Genomic DNA, 26,110 nt, shown 5'->3' with positions numbered 1-26,110 from the left:
TAGATCATGAAGAGTAAAGGTCCGAGAACTGATCCTTGTTGAATTCCAGATTTCACGACACACCATTTTGAAGAATAATCGCATGCAATGACACATTGTTGACGGTCGCGAAGGTAGGATTCAAACCAAGTAACAGAACTTTCAGAAAGATTCAGAAGTCTTAATTTACATAATAGAAGGTCCGTGTCAACTGTATCAAATGCCTTACTGAAGTCAAGTAATGTCAGTAATGTTAATTTACATTCATCCGTGGCTTCACGTATATCCTCATTCACTTTTAGTAGTGCTGTAGTCGTATTATGTCCATTTCTGAACCCGGATTGGTATTCATCCAATAAGGCATGTTCGGTTAGATAGTCCATTAGTTGTTTGTGAACAATAAGTTCCAGAGCTTTTGATAGAGCAGGTAGGATACTAAGCTCTCTTCCAACACGTGTGATGCTGTAGTGTGCTCGAAAAATGCTGCAAGGTGAATATCCTTGTAATTGTTAATTTGTGCAATTATTCAACAATGAATGGAAGTGAAAACATTATATTTTATGGAAAATTTAGGAAACTCAGTTTACAAGAACAGATTATTGCCATACAGAAGGGAAGGCCAACCCCAACACTACCTGGTCTTACATGTGTGCATGTTGGCTAATTTGTAGCATGTTTCATTCAAGAAGGTGTCATTTCGTCCTGTTATCTTCTTTCCTCCTCTTAAGAAATACGCAGGAGTCGCCACTGATACACATCAGTCGATACAGACACATGAAGTAGTATGCATGGAACATTAAGCATGCATCAAAGGAGAATAAACGAACGCCTTTAGGCGCTACTAGTCAGGCCAGATAATGCAAGACACAAGCAACATAATGCATGTGCCTTGCAGCATAACCAAGATAAAACATGCTGATTCTTTGTGTCGTACTTCATGCAACCTGGCCACTACAGCCCAGAGTTCAGTTGTCAGTGTACACTTTCCGATCATCATGGACTACCAGAAATTTAATGTGATGGAGAGGTATCCAGTTATTTACGACTATACAGGAGCAGATTATTCAAAGAAGAATCTCAGAGATAAAATTTGGGCGGAGATAGCTGCAGAAGTGAAACATAAACTGAAATAGGATTGTCCGGGAAAGTAGCTATTTAGTTCTCGTACATGTATTCATTCATTTATTTATTTGTTTTAAAATATAAATCTCCACTTAAATATAAATATCCCACTTCATAACAAGTTTTATTAAGTCACTGGGAATTAATTGCCAAGGAAGAGCTACGCTAGACTTAAAAAAATAAGAAACTGACCTATCCCTCATATAGACCGACCTCTTCAGTGAACGAGTAGGAAGCCATTGGTCAAGCAGAGCAAGACCAAAAAAAACCTAAGAAAACAAGTGAACAGTGACTAAAACCAGTGCGACAGAAACAAGTGAACAATATCAAAACACTGCAGAATGTGAACCAAGTGAACAATTTCAAGCATGTAAACACCTCTTATGGGGAGTAGCTCACAGCGTGAGACAAATAGAGCTCTCCCTCTATAGGAGGAGGCCTTTGCCCTTAACAGGACATTTTTAGATTAATCATTTCATTTCAGTGTTCTGTATTGCATTGTGTTACTTACAAACCGCCTTCAAATACGCCACTGGCGACGACATAGCCAGCGGTGAGTCAAAGTATATCTCACCCCTACTTATGAGTTTCGCATCCCTGTACTAGACCCTTCAGATTCATCCACTTCATCTGATGAAGAACACATAATTTTAGAAATTTATCGAATAACTGTTTTCAAACATTCTTTTTCTGGCACAGATGGACCTATAAAATTGGCTCACCTCCTTCTTGTTATTTACTTACTGTTATCTTATTTATTTCCTCATAGATATAGTGCTACAGTGCTGGACGATCAATAATATCTATTAAAATATTGTAGACCTAGATGTGAAATACTTTTTGTGGAGTGGCCAATGAGTATTATAATTACTCTTATTAAATTTGTAATATCAAATTCTGTATATTTTCAGAAACCTAATCTTGAACATCATACTTCACGTACCGGGACTTCTCATGAAATACCAGATAATAGTGACCGGATATTGACTTCTGATGAATATAGTCAGGTATGACCAACATTTTACAATATGACTCAATGAAAGTTCTTAAAATATTGGCTAATGTTGTATTAAGTTGTGAAATAAGAATATTAAAATTACCAACGTAATTCCAAATATGAAATAAAAATGTCATGAAAATGATGTTCTTTGCCATTATACAGCAAGGTATGTTAAATATTTGTCCATTGTAAAATTCTTGCAAATCCAGTTTTCTTCCATTGCAGTATTTTTTCTCTTTGCTGTAATCCTTCCCCGAGATGAATGATAAGAAAGATGATGGTTTGTTTTTAGCCTCCCCAAAAATATATATATAGACTGTTAAAATTTCTCTCATTTCAATTCCTCAGGATTTGTAAGAGGCTTCTCAAGACACATGCACGCACACGCACACGCACACACGCACACACACACACGTGTTCTGCCCAAAGGCAGGCCTTTCACTGCAAACCCAGCATTCTCTAATCTTTCCTATTCTCTGCATTCCACTTAGTCTCTGCACATGATCCTTATGCAGTGACACCTCATATATTATTAAACTGACCTTTGAAATGACCTTAAAATTCAAAATATATCATTCAAAATATATCAATCAAAGTAAATTCATGATTAATATTTGAGGAGAAAAATTTGCTCTGGTGCCGGGGATCGAACCCGGGTCCTTGGTTCTACGTACCAAGCACTCTGACCACTGAGCTACGCCGAATTCAATCCACAGCACCAGATCGAATTCTCCTCCTTCAATGTTTCCCTTTGTGGCCTGACTGCAAGTGAGGCATATATGTTGAGTAATATGTCCAATGTCAACTGCCATTATGCTAGGAGCGTACTCAGCTGAGTGACTTATTTGGCCGAGATTCAGCAGTTAAGTGCACAGTAATCTGTGCAGACATATGCACTGCTAGCTATGAGAATATTATAGATTTATTAATTTGTCATACAGAATATTCTCTGTAATATTGACAATTAATATTTGAGGAGAAAAATTCGCTTCGGCACCGGGGATCAAACCCGGGTCCTTGGTTCTACATACAAAGTGCTCTGACCACTGAGGTACACCGATTTCAATCCACAGCACCGGATCGAATTCTCCTCCTTCAATGTTTCCCTTTATGACCTGACTCCAAGTTAGGCATATACGTTGACGTATATGTACAATGTCAACTGCCATTATACTAGGAGCACACTCAGCTGAGTGACTCATATCGTCGTTGTTTCTGCAATAACTCCTATGTGCAAAATACACAAATTTTCAGTAGGAGGAAAAAACACATTTATTCATCTCCATACGTATTGTGAATTCTTACATTTTCGAAAGGAAGAAATATAATTACATATAGGAGATTTTATTATTTGTTGTATCACTATTTAAGTTAATTTAATAGAAAAATAAATCTGAAAATCGATAAATATGTCACATAGGAGTTATTGCAGAAACAACGACGACATGTAGCTACACACAGGGTTGCCAGGTGATGAGTGATATTATGGTAACATGATACCGGTACTGAAGTTATCCTTTTCTACCAAAGATTATAATAAATTCTTACACTACGAAATATGCAGTTTGTATCAGAACTTTATTTTTCACTAAATAAACTCAACCTTAAACCAACAATTCTCTTTATGCCTCAAAACCTTTGATTAAACCAGTTTCATAATGTTGAAAAATTAGACAAGCTAAATGTACAAAATTGTGTTTGTTTTTGAGCAACATTAAACTGACACTGAGAATTTATTTTAACAATACGATAAAATTAAAATTCAGTCATTCAACATTATTCATCTCATATCTATATATAATCAGCTCATGATCTTTGTTATTCTATCAGAATAAATCACAATCTTAACTAATCATTACAGCACGCAGACTTACGATGTGGATTCGTTTCAGCCTAGCAAAATCTTTAAGTGCCACGGCCGATCTTCACAGGAAAAGGAAAACCTCTTTTAGAATTTCAATAATTTCACCAAAATCCCACAATATGCACAAAAGAAAAACTCGGTGGGCTATAATTCAATTAGTTTTAGAGAAAAACCCAAGTACAGTGGCCAGTTTACCTTCACAACATGGGTTGAGATATAGGCCTATGGTTCCCAAACATGGACACCAAGCCTTTCCGGTCTGAGCTGATGGCTCCAGCTCTAGTCAGCTACTGTACAGACTGACTCAGTCTGCACCATCGAACTGGCGGCCAAAGGGCCATCGACGCATGCACGTAGAAACGAGAAAACATATCAGAATTTACCACATCGAAAATCTTTCTCTGAACGCACATGCTCTAAAATTATAAATAAACAGCAATCACACATGTCATTACATCCTGCCGGATTACAAAGACAAATCATTCATACACATACCGTTATAATATCAATATTTACAAAACAGGGGATGCTTGGATTGTTTTTTTTTTAACGGCAGGTCTGCAGTTCTTAACTAATCATGTACAACAGATGGCGAGGGATAAAGATTTTTGTTTGTCATGTAATTCAACGTTTTCGAAGTTACATGAAATTCTGTCCTAACCTTGTATGCATTAAAAGTAAGTATGTCGGTTGCTACATTAACCATTTTTTTAGTAGGTTATTTTACGACACTTCATCAACATCTTAGGTTATTTAGCGTCTGAATGAGATGAAGATGATAATGCCGGTGAAATGAGTGCGGGGTCCAGCAACGAAAGTTACCCAGCATTTGCTCATATTGGGTTGACGGAAAACCCCGGAAAGAACCTCAACCAGGTAACTTGCCCCGACTGGGAATCGAACCTGGGCCACCTGGTTTCGTGGCCAGATGCGCTGACCGTTACTCCACAGATGTGGACTTAACCATTGTACAGTATCGTTTACTCTCCGTTGCTTACACTCCCACTCCCCTTTGCACTGCATATGTCTCGACATTGTGAATTTTCTCTCTTCATTCAATTGCACTTTGGAATTTTTTTCAATTTCACTTGTCGACTATTGATTGCTTCTCAGTTGGGATTATAGCCTGGTTCGTTACGAATCATTTACACAATTGTGAGCGTTCTATCACTTCGCATTCTCGAGTTACACTGCCAAGGCTACTATGGGACCTGCCAATTCGTGCCTAAACTTCCCCTCTACCGCAGTGAAGATAGATGATGTGACTCACTCAACTCAATGATACGTTGGATACATTTACCCTACTGTCGGTCTCCATTTACTTTATTGGAATGTGTCGCGTAGTTTAGGAATTATATGCATGACAAAACTGGCCTGAAAATGTATCAACCGAATTTCTGGGATATTACTTAGTGTTGAACAGAACTTATACACGCTAAAAAAAATAAGAATGGCTTTAGTATAAATTTTCTGGCTTAAACACATTGGAGATTTGAAAGTAGGCTCTATTAATATCCTTCCAGCCTGTTACTGACCAGAAGAAACTAATACACAGGGAATAGGGGTTGCCAATTTCAGCTCTAGAACAAATATTCAACTCAATATCATTAAATGATACAGTGAGTCTACTAGAGCTTAATATTCATAGAGTGAACAGTAAGTAATATCCATAATTTCAGGGAGTTGTTTGAGATATTTCAAACAAAACAGTTTAATACAATTTTGCTCGTTTTTGCTTCCTTTTGGAGATAAAAATTTTTTTATATGAAACATTTCATAGCATGTTTTGGGAAAGCCACTGATTTAATCCCAATATACTCAGTCAATTTAAGAGAGCAATGAATAAAATTATGATAATGAATGATTGAAAGAATTTTAGTTTTGTTCTTCAAATGTGCACAAATTTAATCCGGATAAATGTAAGATTGTTGTTGTTTTCTAATGCCAGGCATATGACAATAAAGTCATTTGACCTCTTGCACTCCAATATTTTTCAAAGATATTATCATGGTCAGCCACTGAAGCACAGATTTTGAGGTGTTCCGAATCCATTTCTTGGTTTCAGTTGCACAATGGGCAGTTAGGGGACTGATATATTCCAATTCCATGCAGGTGTTTGGCCACATAATCATGGCCTGTTGCCAATCTAAATGCAGCTACAGACGATTTTCGTGGTAAATCGGGAATTAACTGTGGATTATGATGCAGAGAGTTCCATTTTTTCCCCTTGAGATTGTGTTATCAAATTTTGTTTGTTGAAGTCTAAGTATGTAGATTTAATAAATCTTTTCACAGAGTAATACGTAGATTTAGTAGCAGGCTTGTTCTCTGGAGATCAAGGATCCATCGGTGTATAAATGAAGCCAGTTTTGTGGAGGGTACCTAATATTAATTGTCTCTAAAGACAATTGTTTCATTATTTCAGTGTTTACTTCTGATTTCAGTATTTCTTCTGTTAAATTTAGATTATATTCTATATGTAATAGAGTTAAAGGGTTTGGTTTAATTTGTAAGTTTTCTTTTAAATTCGGGATATTGATTTTCTGTTTTAATTCTTGAACCATGGATATGAAACTTTTTTGAGTTTTCAGTCTACAGAGAGGACTGTATGAATGCCAATTGTTTCCTGGGAATCTGATAAGTTTTTCATATTGAATCAGTGCTTTTTCTTCTATTGTCATTTTGATGCTGTTAATATTAGTGAGGAATCTCATAGAATCTATGGAGTTGTTTTGATTCCACCAGTAATGGCCTGTGAGCTTGGTTTTAAACATATTCTACTTCGTTTATGACAGGTGAAGTAATTAAAATTTCTCCGCAGTATGTCAGCACTGACTGTATAAACATTTTGAATGTAGTTTATAAAGTATTCCTGGAGCATCCCCAATTCTTTCCTGCTAGATTGTAAAATTCTTTTGCTGAACGAGAACGAGAAATTAATGATATTACTTATGGTTCAATCTGTATAAGGAGAAATACAGAAAATTGATTAAAAAGCAATGGAATATATGAGGCACTGCGTATAGCAGGGGCGAACTCAACAAAGAATCACGATTTCAAGTTTGCTCCTAATACAACGTATCCACAATGCCTCATACTCTTTCCAGCATAATTATTACTATTTTCTTTTCTTCTTCATAGCTGCCGAGTGGTGCATTGCAGTTATCTGATTCAAAGGAGGATCTCCTATAAGATATTCTGCACCACAGTCTTGCTAAGGAAAACAAGGAGATTCTAAGACTGAGAAAAGTACTGGTATTGAAAGTAAGTAATACTTTAGTATATATAAGTTACATAAATCAAAATGTATGTTGCTGACAGACCTTTTATAAATGTTATAACACTGGCTCTTCATCTGACAAACATTTATTGAAATCAATTTTTAAACACATACTTCTTTACTTTGTAGACAAGATATATTCATATCAGCTTTGGGACTGTAAGCTTTCCATTAAGAACTTTATTTTATTTCACTTCCACAAGGAAATACGTATGTGTTATTATTATCTGCTTTATACCCACCTTCCTTTTAGTACATAATAATGAATTGACACACATATCAGTAGAGCCCGGATTTTATGTAATATGGAAATGAGAAATATGTACTGTACATAAAGTGGCAAAATATGTAGATAAATATGTAATAAATAGGGCAAGGTAATTAATGATTTTGCATCTTTTTCTTATGAAGGTTTAAACATTGCTAGCATATATGGAAATGTATGACATTAAAAACCGGGTTAAATAAAAGCAATTCGTTAGGGCATTTTTTTGCATTTTCTTAATTTTTTTACGGATGTCATTTTTTAGCAATTTTTAGGTCATTTTGAGCATTTTTTACACTTTTTAGGAAGGCTGTGACATTATTTGTATTTGATTTGAGATTTTTATTATAATTCAGTATTTTCCTTGTCAATACAATTTCTTGGAATTAAGTAGATGTTTGCTAGCTTCTACCCCTATTTTTCAAGGTATGTGCATAATGAACTTGCCCACTTCTAGGAATTTTATTCAAATTCCTAGAGCGTATGCTAGCTTGTACCCCTATTTTTCAAGGCATAATGAACTTGCCCACTTCTAGGAATTTACCCACACTCCCACAGAGATTCCTTTCTCCAGGTAAACTGGCATTGTTATGCTGTTAATTGAGGTGGTCAGTTGTTTCTAGTCGTCTGTGTGAACAGGTCAAGAGCAAAATGCCTAAAGTAAAGGAAACTGCTAGTGTTAAATTAAAGGCATTTGTTTCAAAATATGGAGAAAATATTTTTTCAATGGACGGTCGTATTTTATTCTGCAAGATCTGTGATGTGAGAGTGGCTGCTGAAAAAAAGTTTATGATAGAACAACACATGTCACGGGAGAAACATAAACGTGGCCTGCAGAGACTTGAAAATAAATCCAGTGTAAACTTACAGCAAATGCTTCTGGGGGATACGTGTTCAACGTTTTCGCCATTTTGTGAGAAACTATGCGAAGCTTTTCTATCGGCTGATATTCCACTTCACAAACTGAATCATCCTAAGCTCCGAACTTTCTTAGAAGAGGAGACCGGAAAATTAATTCCAGATCCTAGAACATTGAGAAGAACATACATAGCTCGGTGCTATGACAAAACTTTGAAAAAAATAAGAGAAATGATTGGAGAAAGAAATGTATTCGTATCCATTGACGAGACAACAGACTCTATGGGCTGTTATGTAGCTAATGTTATTGTTGGAGTTTTAGAAGCACGCAGCCCTGGAGAACAATTTCTACTACATTGTGAGCATCTGGACAAAGTCAACTGCTCGACGATCAGCTTAGTATTTGACCATGCATTGAGAATACTTTGGCCTGATGGGATTCGAAATTCCAATGTATTGCTTTTTATAACAGATGCAGCACCCTACATGATGAAAGCAGCTGCTTCTTTAAGTGCACTGTACCCAAAAATGGTACATGTGACGTGTTTAGCGCATGCATTACACCGGGTTGCAGAAGAAGTACGTGCAAATTTTCCTGAAGTGGATAAATTAATTGGATGCGTGAAGAAAGTATTCTTGAAAGTCCCCTCTCGAATTTCAGCATTCAAAACAGAAGCTCCAGAAATCCAATTGCCATTTTCACCTGTTTTGACTAGATGGGGAACATGGCTCCAAGCTTGCAGTTATTATTGCAAGAATTTCGATGTTGTGAAGAAAGTGGTTGATTCTTTTGATAATGGTGAGTCAGTGTCAATAAAAAAGGCGCAAGAACTGTTAGCTGATAAAGAAATTGCTGGTAAACTTTCTTACATAAATACTAATTTTGGATTCCTTCCTGATGTCATAACTGCACTGGCAAAATCCCAAGTGACATTAGTGGAACAGTTACAAATAGTGGATAAAGTGGTGAATGATTTGAGCCGTGCATGTGGTAAAGTGGGTGATGCAGTGTCAATGAAAATGAAAAACTGTCTAAGCAAGAACAGGGGGTACACAACATTGTGTTCAATTGGCAGAGCTTTGTCTGGTGACAATTTTTCTCTTCCTGACTGTGAATTAAATCCAGGAGATATTGCTTGCTTTTAGTTTGCTCCAATTGTTTCCGTTGAAGTAGAGAGAAGCTTTTCCGTTTATAAGTCGGTACTAGCAGACAATAGACAATCATTTTTGTTTGAAAATCTCCGCCAAGTTTTGATTGTTAACTGCAATTAAAAATTGTTGTAAAAGTGCACTTGAAATGAATTTTCTGCAATACAAGGTACTGTAACATGGATTTTTTTTAATTTTATGTAGTTCAGTAATCAAGTGAGTACTTAACGTAATTAAAAGTATTTTCATTGGCAATGCTTTACTTTTTATTGGTCATTTTTTTGTTTTTTTAGGTCATTTTTTGTATTTTTTAGGTCATAAATGCATTTTTTATTTTGCATTTTTTTACCAATTTATAGGTCATTAAATGCCTTGCCCTAGTAATAAATAAAAAATATGTAAATTAAAAATTAAACTTTATTGGATGTATTTTTGCACACTAATGAAAAATTACAGGTGCACATGTGATTCAACCTCAATTAATTATTGTTTGGTGGCGCAATTAATAATTGAATATTTTTTTCCATATTTTTTGCTGTCATTGATCGTCTCGTCAGTGGCAACCCATAAGTAGAAATCATCAAGTTCAGCTCTAATCGTTTCCATTGTGTCAATGCAGCAGGAGTTCAAATAATTTTTATGGAGTATTGATTCATGCGAAATATTGAAGTTGCGGTATTTGCGTAGGAAAGCTTGAAACTTTGGAACTCCAAGTTTATACCATGGTATGTTTGCAGCAACCATTGCCACGCACAAATTTTTATTAAATTCACTGGTACAAGACGAAGAATGTTGCACCACCACTTGTGTAACAAGAACTCGTTTCTTTTCAACGGAGCACGTTTTTTATTTCTCACATGAAGTTCAATTTTTAAATGCTGTTCTAACTGTGACTTCATGGAGCAACCAATGTGTTCGCCACACACTTTGCATAGCACGATTTTACCGTCGTAGTAAAGGAATTGTCAATTGAAATCCAGCAGTAGACTAGCTATTTGTATCACCTGATGTCAAAATAAGCTTCATAAGAAAACAGAAAAAAAAAACTATTGTTTTCTTTTAGAGCAATTGATTGGAGATGTTTGTGGGAAATGGTTATACCCATAGGGTAACTTTCACTTTTTCCTTCACCGCGTTAGCAGTACAATGACCCACCCTTCGCAGTGGTATTTGATCCTACTTTACCGTTACTTCTTAAGGGATATACACACTATTAGCATTGCAAACAAATGTCCATTTTTTCACAGAATACGTTACTATTTTCAATTATTAAATTATATTTACGCACTGGAGACGAAGAAATAAGCTTTATAAACAATTTTAAAATATATAACTTAAGAATTAAGTAGAGGGAAAATTGGTGAAAAAAATGTGTATTCTTTCAAAATATGTGAAATATGCCAAAATATTTATTATGCACCAAAATGTGTAAAAATATGTAACTTTAAAACATTGGAATAATGATCTCTTTGATATGATTCGCCAACATTTTAGCTTCCCTTATAGCTACATACAGTGATGGACAGAAATATTCGTATGAACCCTTTATCTTCATTAAATTAAACATTCTGACGAATTAACGTTATAATTGTACTAATTTTTCTTTTCATCATAACATAATTCCTTATTGTTTCTATCTATACAGAGAAATCGGTGCCAAACTGAACATAAAGCGACTAGCAATCGTTTGAACCATAATATGCTAGGACAGGATTATTCGAATATTGCAGTCATGGAGACAAACTATACAGTAAAAATGCTGTATACATTCGCTAGTGCTTCAACCATCGTTTTGATGCAGTCGATAGACAAACGAGTCACAATATTCTCCTGACACGCAAAGCTGTAACACGTGCTAGTGTAATGGGATGTAAAGGTAAAGAGACAACTATTCAAGAAAGAAGAATTACTGTATTATAAATTTACACAAACAACAGAAGACGTATGCCGAAATTGCAAATGCTGTCAACAGAAGCTGTTCTACAGTGTGCAGTATTATAAAAAATGTTAGAGAACGGAAGACATTAATAAATAGAGAGCGCACAGGTCGTCCACGAAAGCTAACCAACAGGGAAGAAAGGGAGATTATTAAGACAGTGAAGAAAAATCCAAAGGTGAGTGCATCAGAAATAGCAGCTAATTTACAGGACGATTTTGGTACAGATGTTCATCCTAAAATGGTAACCAGAGCTCTTCACCGGGCCGGGTACAATGCCAGGGTGCCATGGAGGAAACCCTGTATAAGTAAGGTAAATAAATAGAAGAGACTACTGTTCGCAAATGAATTTGTCGACAAAGCTGCAGGGTTCTGGAACAAAGTTATATTTTCAGATGAAAGTAAATTTAATATATTTCATTCTGATGGGCGACTTTTGGTCTGGAGAAAACCGAACACAGAATTAGACTAGAAGAATATTATATCAACAGTTAAGCATGGAGGTGGAGATGTCATGGTGTGGGGGTGCATGTCGGCCACTGGTGTAGGAGAACTGGTATTTACTGACAATTTACCCTTGGACAAGTTCAAGTACATGCAGATATTCCAGGACAATCTTAAGAAGAGTGCAGATAAACTTGGTCTTTTAGGGGATTATTATTTTCAACAAGATAATGACCCAAAACATACCGCAGAAATTTTTCGTTTGTGGATTGTCTACAATACACCTCACACTTTGCACACTCCACCCCAATCCCCTGACTTGAATCCAATCGAACATTTGTGGTCTGAACTGCAGAAACGAGTCCGGAAACATCGAATATCCAACAGGAATGATCTCAGACAGAAACTTCTAGAGGAATGGCATCAAATAGGGCGGAATGTCACTGAAAAATTAGTTTCTTCCATGCCTGTACGATTGAAAGAAGTCATTCGCAGGAGATGGTGGGCAACTAAGTACTAATGTTTGTTTTGTTTATATTTTGTGTCTATTTTTGAATACTTTTGTCCAAGCTTCTTGTAGCCAAATCATACAATGTTTTTCTATATACATTTATAACATATGACAATACAATTATTTGTTTTCTGTATACATTTATAACATATGACAATACAATTATTTATTTTCAGAAGCATTCTCATTTCTCTTCATTACATTCCCACCTACAAGTAATTTAAAAGCTAATTATTACTTTCCCGAATACTTTTGTCCATCACTGTATATAGGAACAAAATATGTAATTACATAAAATCCGGGCTCTACATATCAGTGATGAAGCTAAGGTATAAATACTGGGTAGCCTAAGCTGAAAAAATTTGCTTACTTTATATATTTTTATATAGCAGAAGATTCTCGGCTTTTCTATCATTTCTTTTTGTGACAGACCCCTCAAGAAGGTGAGGTCCACTCATTTTCACCCCAGAAGAGAATACAGATACTCGTATATCGTTGTTGTTCCTACAATAACTCCTATGTGCAAAATATAAAAGTTTTCAGTAGGAAGAAAAAACACATTTATTCAGCCTATGGCAGCCGTACATAGAAGACTGTGAATTCTTACATTTTCGAAAGAAAGAAATATAATTGCAAATAGGAGATTTTATTATTTGCTGTATCACTATTTAAGTTATTTAATAGAGCAAAAACCTAAAAATGATAAATATGTCACATAGGAGTTATTGCAGGAACAACGACGATATGTCTCATAACACTCTGTTAGCGAAGCATATTTCTTATATCATGAAAATTGAAAATTTATACTTTGTTTTCCTCCATGTGCTTTTTTAATATGTAAATTCGGTGTCGATCTTCTGTCTTTGTAAGCACATTTTGTTTCATACATCCAACTTGAATAGGGCCTACAGTTTCTCTTTTAATTCTACAAATAATGACTTCAATGTGCCATTTTACACAAAATTAATATGCACAACACATATTCACTTTTGATCAAACTAATACTCAAAACGCAGCTCATTCAGAGAAAACCAATATGGTTGGTTGGTTGGTTTGTAGCCAAAGTTCTGGTATCATGGCAATGAAGCCATTAGCTCTCTTGCAGTCTAGTATTTTTCCGTGATGTTGAGGTGAACAGGCAAGGCTTCTCAATTTTCCAGGTGGTACTTATCCATGATTACGTCCTTTCCACATAACACAATTGGGTAAGAGGGAGATGCTGATTCTATGTAAATGAGCTGCCAAAGAATCATGCCCGGTCAGAAGGTAGAAGGCTGTCACTGCTGAATTTCTTGGTTCTTCAGGGATGATGTTTATATTTTGGAGGAGGGGTTCCCATGATTTATCTTTAGCTGATTCCTTTATTCTGTTCAGAAATTTTTGTTTGTATTGAATTTTTTTATTTAATGTGACAGAAATAAATGATTTTTGAGTAACATGTTTTGTGTTACGGTGCAGCCTTTCGCAGCCAGTTGCCCACCAATTCATTCCCTGTAATGCGCAGTGCGCTGGAACCTATTGCACAACTATTTTCTTGCCAGTTTTTGGAGCTGCTTGATCAGGGTGCAGCACTGAGAAGTTGTGTGGAGTCCTTCCTGACTTCTTTATAGAGAAAAATTTATAAGTTCCTCCAGCTCCTGCAGCATCAAAATTGGTTAGTAAAGATCAATCGCTGTAAATGTGTAGCCAGGTTTCACAACGATAATTGCTATTAATTATTTTGCTACATTTGGATTTGTATCGTTTTTAACAATTGTTTATTGTTAGTAAAATAACATGTGCAAAAATACACTCTTAATTCTTACCTGAAGGAGTAAAAAACTCGTGCTCAGGGAGTTATCTAAACACATACTTAACACAAACAAAGATAATTATTTGACACAAAGTGGGTCAAGAAAAAAACAATTATAGGAATAAAATACAATTTCAATTTTAACAATTTAAATCATACAAATACATACACATATTAAATTAACATACTAGGGTTGGATAAAAAGTAATGGCAACAGTTCGATATTTCTGACATGGCTTTATTCACAGGGGTACAACATTTACGTACCTTCTATATAGTCGCCCCCCTTATTTATTACCTTTTGCCAAATGTTTGGAAGGCGTCGTACACCATCAGCGTGTCCATCTTTGTTGATGTTCTGTATTGACCACCCTAAAGTATGGATAAGTTCATCTCTGATATTGTATCGGGTCCCTCGCAGTGGTTCTTTCACTTTGGTGAAAAGATCGTAATTGCATGGATCATATCGGGTGAGTACGGTGGATGTTCCAGTAGTCCGCGCTTTCCGTCTGCCTTGGAGGTACAGCGTGGTGCAGTATTACCCCATCAATGTCATATGCCACAATGAACATCTTCACAGCACTTTGTGTAGGGCGCACTTTCTTTGGACAAGGAGAACCAGGATGCTTCCATTCATTTGATTGACATTTCAAGTTTGGTTCATACGAGCGAGTCCAGGTTTCGTCCATAGCGACGATTCGTCCAAGAAAGTCGTCACCTTCCCTTTGGTACCGGTGCAATAAGGCCTTCGCGGAACGCTTTAACCCATCGTGCAACTGTGCGATATGGCAACGCTGCATCGCCACATGCTTCACGCAGTCCCTGAAAACATTCTTGTGCACTATGACCTCGTGCCATTTCAATTTTGATCCAGGAATGTTGCTCTAGTATTGTAAGGATGGTCGTAGGGTGCTCGCACTATCCCTATGAACGTGAACGTTCTACACACTGCAGTAAATTGATGGAGTATTGTCGCCGCTGGCTGCACTAACTCATCTAACAGTCCTTGTTCATGTCCACACAGCTGGCAGCTCTCGAATGCACCATCGTCACGTGACAGCAGTGCTGCCATTACTTTTTATCCAACCTATGTATATTCTTTAAAAATTAAATTCCTAACGCTACTTTTGAAATTTTTTATACTAAAATTTTCCAAATTTGGGTATTTTTCAATTATTTTATTGTATAACCTTGGACCATAGTAGGTATCATAGCTAAGAGCTGGGCTTGTTAAACACTTCGTTTCCTCTAGTCGTATAAAATCGGATCTTTTAGTTACATATTTATGATGATACAATTTGAATTTATTACGATTTTTATCTATGAAGTTTAATAAGGCAATATAGTAAATCTGTTTAATTTTCAAAACATTAAAATCAGTGAACAAAAGCTCGGATGAGTAATCAATTGGTTTATTTTAATTATTCTTTTCTGAATAAGTATTAGTGGAGTGAAATTAGAATTACAAGCATTTCCCCATCCTAAAATTCCACATTGGAGAATGGATTGGAATAAAGCTAAGTAAATGAGACGAAAAAAATATTGACTGGTAAATATGACTGAAGTATAACAAAGATATAAAGTTTTACGTAATCTATTGCATGAATATGTAATACGTTTATTCCATCGTAAATGTTGGTCAATTGTAATGCCTAAATACCTAACTTCTGAGGATTCGGTTAATATAGGACATTCACAATTTTAAGAAGAACAATAAGAATGACGAATTTTGAGCCTACAAGAAGATTGAGGAGATTTAAGACTATTGGACCTTAGTGAAAACGGAACAACAGTTGTTTTGGATATGTTTAAGGGAAGAGCATTTGGTTTGGTTTGGTTCCAATAAGTTGTTTCCAGTTTGAATAGTTATGTATTCCAAGGGATTTTGTCGGATTTGTGACATTTCAATGTTAGTTTGGGGAATGAGATGCGTTTGTAATCTTTTAACTTTCTGCATAAATCCTTCTTGTGTGTTTAATTTAGTAACTTAGGGAAGATTTTGTATTTTCTCCAATAGTCTGCATTAGACAGTCTAATTAATTTCTCATACCGGATTTCTGCTTGTTCTTGAAAGTCGTGTATCAGTGGCTTTTGTTGAGTAAGTTGTCTCATTGAATCTGTTGGTGTGGATTTCCCTGCACCTATAATTAAATGTACTGCTTGGTTTTGAAATTTTTCTATTTTATTTCATTGTTGTGGGGTGCATGTGATGAGTATTTCACTACAATATTTGAGGACAGGTTTCATGTACATATAAGTGGAATTTAGTGTACCGGTACATCTCTGGCTTCCCCATTTGCAGCCAGCTAATCTTTTTAACAGATTTAATCTCTTTTTGGCTTTTTCTATTACAGTATTAATATCATCTTTTCAAGATAATTTGTTACCAGTATCAAATATGACTCCTAGATATTGTGAATTGATTGCTCTTTGTAAGGGAAGTCCATTAAGCTTGATGTTTATGTTAACTGGTTTAGTGACATTTGTGAATATTTGATATTTAGTTTTGTCTGCATTTACTTGCATTAGGTTAGTAGAGCACCAATATTCCAATTTAGTGATAGCTGTGTTAATTTGGGTTTCCAATGACTTGAGCTTATTCTTTGGTTTTGAAATCCAGATGACGAGGTCATCAGCAAAAAATGCAAACTTTACTTTTTTGCCAAATATTTAGGAAGATCGTTGATAAATATATTAAATAATGTTGTACTCAACACTGCTCCTTGAAGTACACCCATAGCTGTGTGTTTGTATTTTGAAAACTATGACTGATATTTAACTGTGTTGAATCGCTGTGTGATAAAGTCTTGTAACTAACAGAGCATATTACCTCAGATTCCTATTTTGTGCAATTTGTCTACAAGCTTAGGCTACTCCTCCATATGCTGTCATAAGCAGATTTGAAATCAACGAAAACAACTGCAGTATGTTCTTTTTTGTTCATGGCTTCTTTAATACCCTGACTGAAATAAACAACTTGTTCGTTAGGTGAGTGCAGTGGTGATATTCGGCCGGCTCGCACCAGTATTGACGAACCGGTTGTTAAATTGTTCTAGGTAATATTTGCAATTACCATGGACATATACAGTATATGTTTAACATACATTACTGATTGTTAAACTTCTTGAATATCATCACTGGGTGAGTGGTATTGTATAAAGCAAGGGCGTGCAGTGTAATTTTTGTGTGGGTAAGCTCTGAAGTTTTCTTATTGACATTTCTTTTATACATATTAGTCATGACTTATGAAACTTACAGCTTTTCTAAAAATATATATACATACAGTGTGATTAACGAGGATTTACCGTCCCTTACGGAGCTTATTTTTAGCTTCAGAAAACTAGCCAATTAAAGAAATGGCACTTCTGAATAGTTCATTCTCTATTTGTAATATTTTTTTCCCGTAAAACTAAAGAAAAAAGGTATTTTACTAACAACTTCAAATTGATGTAACTCTGAAAATATTGTGATTAGAACAAACGTTTATATGACTTTTTTCTCAGAATGTCTTCGCAAATAAGCTCCATAAGTGACTGTAAATACTCGTGAATCACCCTGTATATATATATAGACTGTTTTAGCTACAGTACTACAAAATGTCAATAAATAATATTATAGCATTCTTTCATTAGGCTTACTTACATGTAATATGGCGATGAACAGCAACGACAGTAGCTGTAGAAATGTATTACAGTACTTATAAGTAAAGTCCATTCTTCTTTCTTGTTTTGTGAACTTTTTGATTACATCTTCATAAAATGTGGCAGATTGTATCACTTATGAAGAAGTCCCTTTTCAATGGATAGAAGTGCTAACCCGTTAAGACGTTCTTGGCTTTGTGTTGATCGCTGGTATGATTTTATCCTTCTAAGTGCAGAGAATGTTCGCTCTACGGAAGCTGTGGTGCTAGGGATAGTGACAATAAGTAATCCAAGTTTATAGACTTCTGGTAATGCTGTGTCAAGTTGTTTTTTCTTGAGTGTATTAACACCTGGTACGGATGTTGTCCAGAAAATTCATCATAAGAGTAGAGCACAATGAGTTCATTTTTCAGACTGATAAAATCAAACGTGTCCGACTGATTTTCTTTCAAAATGTTAAATATAATAGCAGGAAAGTTCACCCTAAATTCTTCGTACTTCTGAGGTTGTAACAAAGCCACAAAGTTTAAGTTATGCATAGAACTAAATCTTTCGTCAATTTGAAAAACTATTGTATCAATTATCTCAATGTAAAGGGCCTTTCTTGCAACTTCAGGGTCTTGTTCTGTGCGACGACATTTACTTGGAGTTCCATCATCTTCATGGTGGTAAACTACAGTTTCTATCCTTATAGAATCCCAAAATTTTCTGAGATTTTGGATATGTCTTTTTTGTTTCTGTAATTTTTTCACAGCAATGCTGAATATCTAAAGATTTGAACTGTAGTATATTGAAAAGTATGTCAGTGTAGCTGAATATCTTACTGAAAATAACTCATTTAAGCACTGCAGATATCAAATATATGCAGACGACGTTCAATTGTATATTTTAGCCCGTCCCGACGCACTAAACGATACCATTAATAGTCTGAATGAAGATCTTGGTTCCATCTCTTCCTGGTCTCAACAATTTGGGCTTAACCTAAACGCATGTAAATCACAGGCTATTCTGTTCGCGAACCGTAGATTAATTCCTGAAGTCAACGACCTGAATATTCCGCCTGTGAAACTGAATAAAACAATCATCCCGTTTAGCTCTACCGTCAAAAATCTCGGAGTACATTTCGAATCTAATCTCAATTGGGATACGCATATTAAATATACATGTAAGAAGGCATTCTCTATTCTCCATTCACTAAAAAGATTGTATCATTATCCATCTAAATTAAAACAGACGCTGGTACAGACACTCATTCTACCTCACTTCGATTATTGCGACGTTTTGTTCAGTGATCTCAGGATTGATTCCGCTCAGAAACTACAGCGTGTTCATAACGCGTGCGTCCGCTTCATTTGTAATGTTCGATACTATGATCATATCTCACCTTCTTTCAAGAAGTTATCATGGCTTAGGTTACATGAGAGGAGAAATCTGCACTCACTTTCTCTCTTATATCGAATTATGCACTCTTCATCCCCCTATTATTTATTCGCTCGATTTCATACTCTCTCTCGCTATCATAATATTAATACTCGATCACAACGCGATAACACGCTAGAAATTCCACTTCACGCATCGTCTCTGTATTCCTCATCCTTCACTGTTGCTACCTCTCGTCACTGGAACTCTCTGCCGCCTGAAGTCAAGGGCTGCCGAACATTGAATTCTTTCAAATCAAAGTTAGAAAATTATCTTATGACGAGTTGCCAAACTAACTTACTATTATGACAAGTGTTGTATTGCATGTTTCCACGTTTTCACATTTTTTTTTTATGTTCTAATGATATTCAACTTATTTTATATTTTTGTTTTCATATTTTCCGATAATGTTATATCTCTAATGTGATAAGTTGAGCTATATATAATCTTAATTTTCCTTATTGTGTGTACTTAGAAATATTGTATTCACTGTATACTTTGTACTGCACTATTTTATTACTACTATTATTATTATTATTATTATTATTATTATTATTATTATTATCATCATTATTACTATTCTTATGTTATTATTATTATTATTATTATTATTATTATTATTATTATTATTAATAATTGTCTTTTTTTTGTATGCCTCATTTATTTTGACCTGCTGTTCACATATTATTATGCTTTTTTCTTTCTTTCTGTATGTTATATATTATGTCCGATTTCTTCTTATTTGTTGTTTATTTTTTATTATTATTATTATTATCTTATTCAATTTTGTGCGTAAAATTGTAGTGTAATTTGTAAATTTGTAGTGTTTTTGTAACGCAGTCTTTACTCCTGGTTGAGTGTTAGAGAAGGCCGTATGGCCTTAACTCTGCCAGGTTAAATAAATCATCATTATTATTATTATTATTATTATTATTATTATTATTATTATTATTATTAATAACAGTGATGTCTCAAAACTGGTCAGAAATGTAAGGAAGCCTTGTGCAGTAACAACTGTTACACTGTCCCAGGTAGAACTGTCTTCTAATATGTCTTGAAAAAATCCAATGAATTCATCCCTATGTTCCTTTACAGTGTGAATAAGACGCGGTGTGAAATTCCATCTAGTTGGAGCATGTCTAGGCATTTTCTTTGAGGTATATTCCTTAAGCCGTTGTTCTTTTGGATGATTTACTGAAGAAAGAACCCAAACCAGTTAAAGTCTGTAAAAATATTCTGCTCTCTTTCAAACACGTAAGTGATTGGGGCAAGATTAAATTTAATTTATGACAAACAGTGCACAAATATTGCCTTAGAATATTTTTCAAGAAATTTAGTTCTCAGACCATTTGTGTGACCAGCCATGACAGCAGCTCCATCGAACGTTTGAGCAACGAGCTTGTTGCTTATGTCATACTCAGTGGCTATACTTTGGACATGTTCGAATAAACCACTAGCAGATCTATCATTGCTTACATCAGTAAAACATATGAATCTTTCATTAATCTCACCATTCTCTGAATCAACATACCTAAGAGTGGTTGAAAGCTGGGATGCATTCATAATGTCTGAAATTTCGTCTAGCATGATTGCAACAAATGACGTTTTTGAAAGTTCTTGTTTTATGTTATCCATAACAACATCACTTACAGCGAGAATCAAATCATTCTGTATTCGATTTGAAGTTCCGCGGAACGTGGCAGAAGTTTCCAGATGATGGCTGAGGGTTAAGTCATATTTTGCAAGGTAATTGAGCGCACCTAAATATACTCCTTTGTTAACTGCCTCTTCTGACTCACAATGACCACGAAATGGCAATTCATGTATGGCTAGAAAATAGATTGTATCAATTAACCTCTTCAATATTTCCCTGTTCTTTCGCATCATTTCATTGTGTTGCTCGACAGTGACACGAAGTTGTGAATCTGACTGTACATCTATTCGAGATGATCCAAATGACTTAAATTGTAAAACACTAAAAATATGTGCCTGTGACTTTTCATGTTTATTAATGGCATTGTGCAGATTTTTCAGATTATCATAACCATTATTTTTAGACCAAACTGTTTCTTCTTTAGAAAACATAAGACAGGGCCAGTGAAAGAGTTTATTTAATTTCGCACTTCCTGCAATCCACTGAGTTGGGACGCTTGAAAATATCGAGTATATTCTTTTCCTTTGTCTTTATGAGCTGCAAAAAGTGTTGGCATTTCAGGACATGATCAATCACTTAGTATTATGTTTAATTTTTCTTCTAAAGAATGTAATCGAAATGTGTGTTTCAATAATTGTTCAATAGGACATAATGAATCACCCATTCTTAATCAATACCGTATTTAGCTTATACACAGAAAACTACGACATAAATTGTCACTCACAAAGAAACAAAATCTTCAAATAACTGAAAGATCCTGAACACTATCTCAATTGACAAACAAATCTCATGTTTCACACACACTGCCAAATTCTACACTGGTATTCTTCTGCAGGAAGTCAAGTCTGGACAAGCGATAATCCCAGCGCTTATTCTTGCTGTGTACTGGCGTATAGGCAATACAGTGGTATACGAGGAAATTTTCCATCCTTGTCTACTGTCTGCGCATGCACCAGCACTGTAAAATGAGGCTTCAGGCAAGCTGTGAACGAAGAGCTGCCTTACCGCAGAAATGTAGTTAATCCAGAACACTTATATATAAAGTGCAGAATACACTTTATTAAAAAATGTTCATCTATAAGCTGAATGAGATAAAATTGATACATTAATTTGAAGTGTGTCTACTAGGGTATGCGGCGCTTACCCCACTTGCCCTAAATGCACGCCCCTGGTATAAACCCAGATTGCTGTTTTGAAAACAAGTTGTTGGATTCAAGGAACCAATTGTGACGTGCAGCAATCATTCTTTCCATATTTTCCATATCTGGCTTGTAAGAGAAATAGGTGTGTAGTTATTAATATTAGATGAAGTTTTACCTTTCTTCAAAATGGGTATAATACTGGTAATGATTTTCTTTTTCAGTTAGCAGATGCTGGTACTGTAAGACTTGTCTCCAAGGTTCTTGATAAATTCTGAATGAATTAAATCTGGACCAGAGACTTCATTGCATTTAAGAGTCCCAATAGCTGCATCTAGTTCATGGATTGTGAAACTAACAACAAACACTTCTCTTGTGTTTCATGTAAACACACCTCTTTTGCTCATCTTGATATTTTTTCATGTTTTTTTCTAACTTTTTGTGAGTTGTTGTGATTCTATATATTATTGTATATGTACTTAAAAAGGCGTTTGCAATAACCTGGGGGTCTGTTAGTTGTGTATTTTTGTAAATTATAAGTGAATTACTTGGTGGATTACTCTTTGTGATATTAGATATAAATTCGGGTAAGCTTTTATACCATCTTTTCTATACCGGTAGTCCATTTTAGAGATAAAATTGTTAAAACATTGCCTACAAGGGCGCACCCACGGGGGGGGGGTCCATCGGGTCCGGACCCCCCCCCCCCAAAGTTGTAACATTACTACTGAATTTTTAAGCGTTGATAGCATATAATTCCGTTTACTCTAATTTCACCGAAATGATTCACGTCCATGTACAGTATGTAACACTTCTGATTTTTCCTGCTAGCCAAGTCCATCTAATGGCATCCTACTATAATCGTTGGTAGCTAGAGCTCTCTGCTGCTGAAAACGTAGCCGAGTGCCATCAGCCAACAAAGAATGCACAATTCTGTACTCGCTGTGTTCCAACCATCACGTTGTCATCACTGCTTAGCAGATTGAGTTCAATGTTGCCAAAGTATCTATCATTGATTATAATAAGTATTGGCGGTATTTGACTGGTCTGTGTTTGATTTTCCAAGTATTTGTGTCTTGAAGAATTATTAATGTGAAGTCGTGAAAACTGTTATGTGATATATTAACTTAATAGTAGTATTAGCACAAGTGCTCACAATGCAAAAACATAAAATTACCAGTTTTTTCAGCTCGGTTCCATCAAAGGTGGCTAAGTGCAATATTGAGACTGTACCTAACCTACAACCAACGAGTTAGAAAGAGAAAGATATAGAGTGGTCATTGCCCCGCCATGTTTGAAGAAAATTGAACGACCGTTGGTAATGAACTTATGCGCCCAAAACAAAGTGGGCGTTGTGATAACTGACATTAGAATCGTCAGCTGTCTTAATTTCGTTTGCATAAATCAGTTAAACTGAAGTGGAAAAACCTAGTATTTCGTCAAATACGTGATAGGAACTTAATCTAAACTTATGTACGCTAAATTTAAAACACTTGAGCTATTCCTAGAAGGAATGCTTAAAAGAATAACCTAAGCAAATTTGTCATGTAGTATGACAAGAAGTCCTAGCAAATATACTGAAGAAAATGTTAATATTCCTAGGTTCTTTTAAATGCGACCTGCAACATTGCCTATAAAATGAACGAGTATGATTCGGATGATTTTATTAAGTTGTTTTCCCAGTCTCTACACGTTGCAAAACTATTTACTATACCATAAGATATAGAATGAAAGTAGGCCCTATCTGTAGTAAACAACCTTTACCTCCAAGCTTGTAACGTGGGTGAAACATGACAAAACACACTTTCAGTTTTTTTGTTACAGTAAAGTATAATTATTATCGAAATGTGAACGTGAGGCCAACAGCCGGCTGGTCTGTCTGAGCCTTTCAAGGGCTGTGGCACCACAGATAATTATTAGTGTATAATTGAGCACCCACGTACAATAATGGGGTAAGTAGTTACGAAATATATTCATACTTACCCCATTATTGCACGTGGGTGCTCAATTATGTTCTTTCATGTCCTTCCAGTCAAAATACTAACAACAATACGACCTACCCCAGAGTTTTGCGTTATTTTGGATGCGAGTGTCGAAATACAATTTTAATATTTGATTGCTATTACTAGGTTTGAAACGGAATTGCAGCGGTTTTATCCGTATTTAGTTTAACTTTATTACTAGTGAATCATTTATTTGATTAATCGTTTGTCTTCGAAATAGGCCTAACTTCTTATAAGCTACAGCTCATCGTCTTCTTGTATAAGCAGTAAGGACAGAAGGAGCAGAAATAAAGGATGCCGGTGTCGAAATACAGTTTTAATATTGTATTGCTATTTGTTTTTCACTGGGTCTGAAACGGAATTGTATTGGTTTTATCCGTATTTAGTTTAAGTACATTACCAGTGAACCATTTATTTTGTTTATGCCGGGCGTTGTTACACATTTAAGCATGAAAAAAAAATGCTGCTAATTAACAAAACTATGGACTTAACTTCATAAATTTACATGAAATATGATATATCAGTTGTGTTTTTCCTTTTGACATTGCAGTTATATGCAGCACACACAACAGGCATGTTTTTTCTTCGTTTTTTTTGTACTTCTTACCTCCGTTATACAACATTGTAAGCAGACGAATTTTTACAAAGGTGGGCGCTTAGCTCAGATCTGCCGTGTTTCGCGGTGGCACCGCAAAGAGCGCTGTACAGGACAACATGGCCACTCTATAGTCTTCTCTTTCTAACTCGTTGCCTACAACATGATGCCAATATAGGTATTCTTGAACCGTCTGCATCGTCATCATCAACCCCAACATCGGTATTACTGAATGTGGATTCTAGTGGTAAAGATATAAGTTCTTTTGTTAACAGAGTACTTTCATCAAGGGAGAAATTTGAGACACTAAATTCCATTTGGGTGCCGAATGAGAATTTCAAGTTCCCAGTAAAACCAGTTGGAAAGAAAAAAAAAAAACCTCAGTTTCCAAAAGAGATGGCTCCAACGATGGAAGTGGTTAGCTTATTCAGACAAACAAAACAGTGCATTTTGTAAATACTGTGTTTTGTTTGCACCTCAAGAGGTTGGAATGCACGAAGCTACACCAACAGGAAGGTTAGTGAATCAGCCATTTGACAATTGGAAACATGCATGTGAAACATTTAACAGGCATGAAAAGTTACAGTATCACCTGAATTCTGTGGATACTTACACTAAATTAAAATCTATCGAACAAGGTAACGAATTGCCAGTTTCTTTGCAGATTGATAAAGCATGAAGAGAGCAAGGGAATGTAAATGTTCAAAGGATACTCCCGATAATTAAAACCGTTATATTTTGTGGCCGCCAAGGCATACCATTACGTGGGCATAAGGACTTCGGTCCCTTTGATTTGGAAAATCCACCAAATCATAATGAGGGAAATTTTAGAGCTTTGTTAAGGGAGCGTGTTGATGCAGGAGATGATAACTTAAAGAGCCATCTATTAGTCTGTGGGAAAAATGCAAGTTACCTAAGCTGGAAGACACAAAATGAAATTATATCAGCCTGTAACTATATTATTCGTAGCCAAATAGTAGTGAGAGTGACTGAGGCAAGATGTTTTGCTATCTTAGCTGATGAAAGTGTAGATGTCAGTGGGACTGAACAGTTTTCTCTGTCAGTACGTTTCCTTGAAAATGATAGCATCAGAGAAGAATTCCTACAGTTTATTCCAGTTTCTGAGACAACTGGAATAAATTTGGCTAGAACAATTCTTGAGAGCCTCACTCGATTTAATGTTGATTTGAAATATATGAGAGGGCAAGGATATGATGGTGCAAGTGCAATGAGTGGACAGTTTCAAGGTGCCCAGGCCTTTATTCTTAAAGAATGCCCTGCCGCTTTATATGTCCATTGTGCTTCTCACAGTTTGAACCTCGCCATATCAGATGCATGTTGTGTTCCAGAAATCAGGAATTGCATTGGCATTGTAGGTAAAGTGTGTGAATTTTTCAACACTCCCAAAAGGCAAGATGTATTAATAAATAGTATAAAAGAGCTTTGTCCTGAAAATAAA

General features: G+C 35.6%; 1 protein-coding gene and 1 long non-coding RNA gene across 5 annotated transcripts in view; one reads left to right on the top strand and one right to left on the bottom strand.

Annotated features, from left to right (window-relative positions):
• LOC138710132 (nucleolar protein 12-like) overlaps nt 1–26,110 on the top strand; it is a 717,371-nt gene that overhangs the window by 671,231 nt on the left and 20,030 nt on the right. For all 4 annotated transcript variants that reach the window (XM_069840765.1, XM_069840766.1, XM_069840768.1 and 1 more), the window contains 2 exons: nt 2,013–2,108; nt 7,107–7,229. The gene's annotated coding sequence lies outside the window, so the exon portion shown is untranslated. The remainder of the gene's footprint in view (nt 1–2,012; nt 2,109–7,106; nt 7,230–26,110) is intronic.
• On the bottom strand, nt 3,472–18,209 carry LOC138710135 (uncharacterized). Its single transcript, XR_011335077.1, has 3 exons — nt 17,843–18,209; nt 12,779–14,045; nt 3,472–7,131 (listed from the first exon to the last, which is right to left on the bottom strand). It is a non-coding gene; the product is annotated as an uncharacterized lncRNA (long non-coding RNA).

Source organism: Periplaneta americana, chromosome 12 (genome assembly GCF_040183065.1).
Source record: "Periplaneta americana isolate PAMFEO1 chromosome 12, P.americana_PAMFEO1_priV1, whole genome shotgun sequence".
In the NCBI taxonomy this organism is placed as follows: domain Eukaryota; kingdom Metazoa; phylum Arthropoda; class Insecta; order Blattodea; family Blattidae; genus Periplaneta; species Periplaneta americana.
The sequence above is the reverse complement of the archived record's forward strand: the minus strand, read 5'-3'. Positions and strand labels throughout refer to the sequence as shown.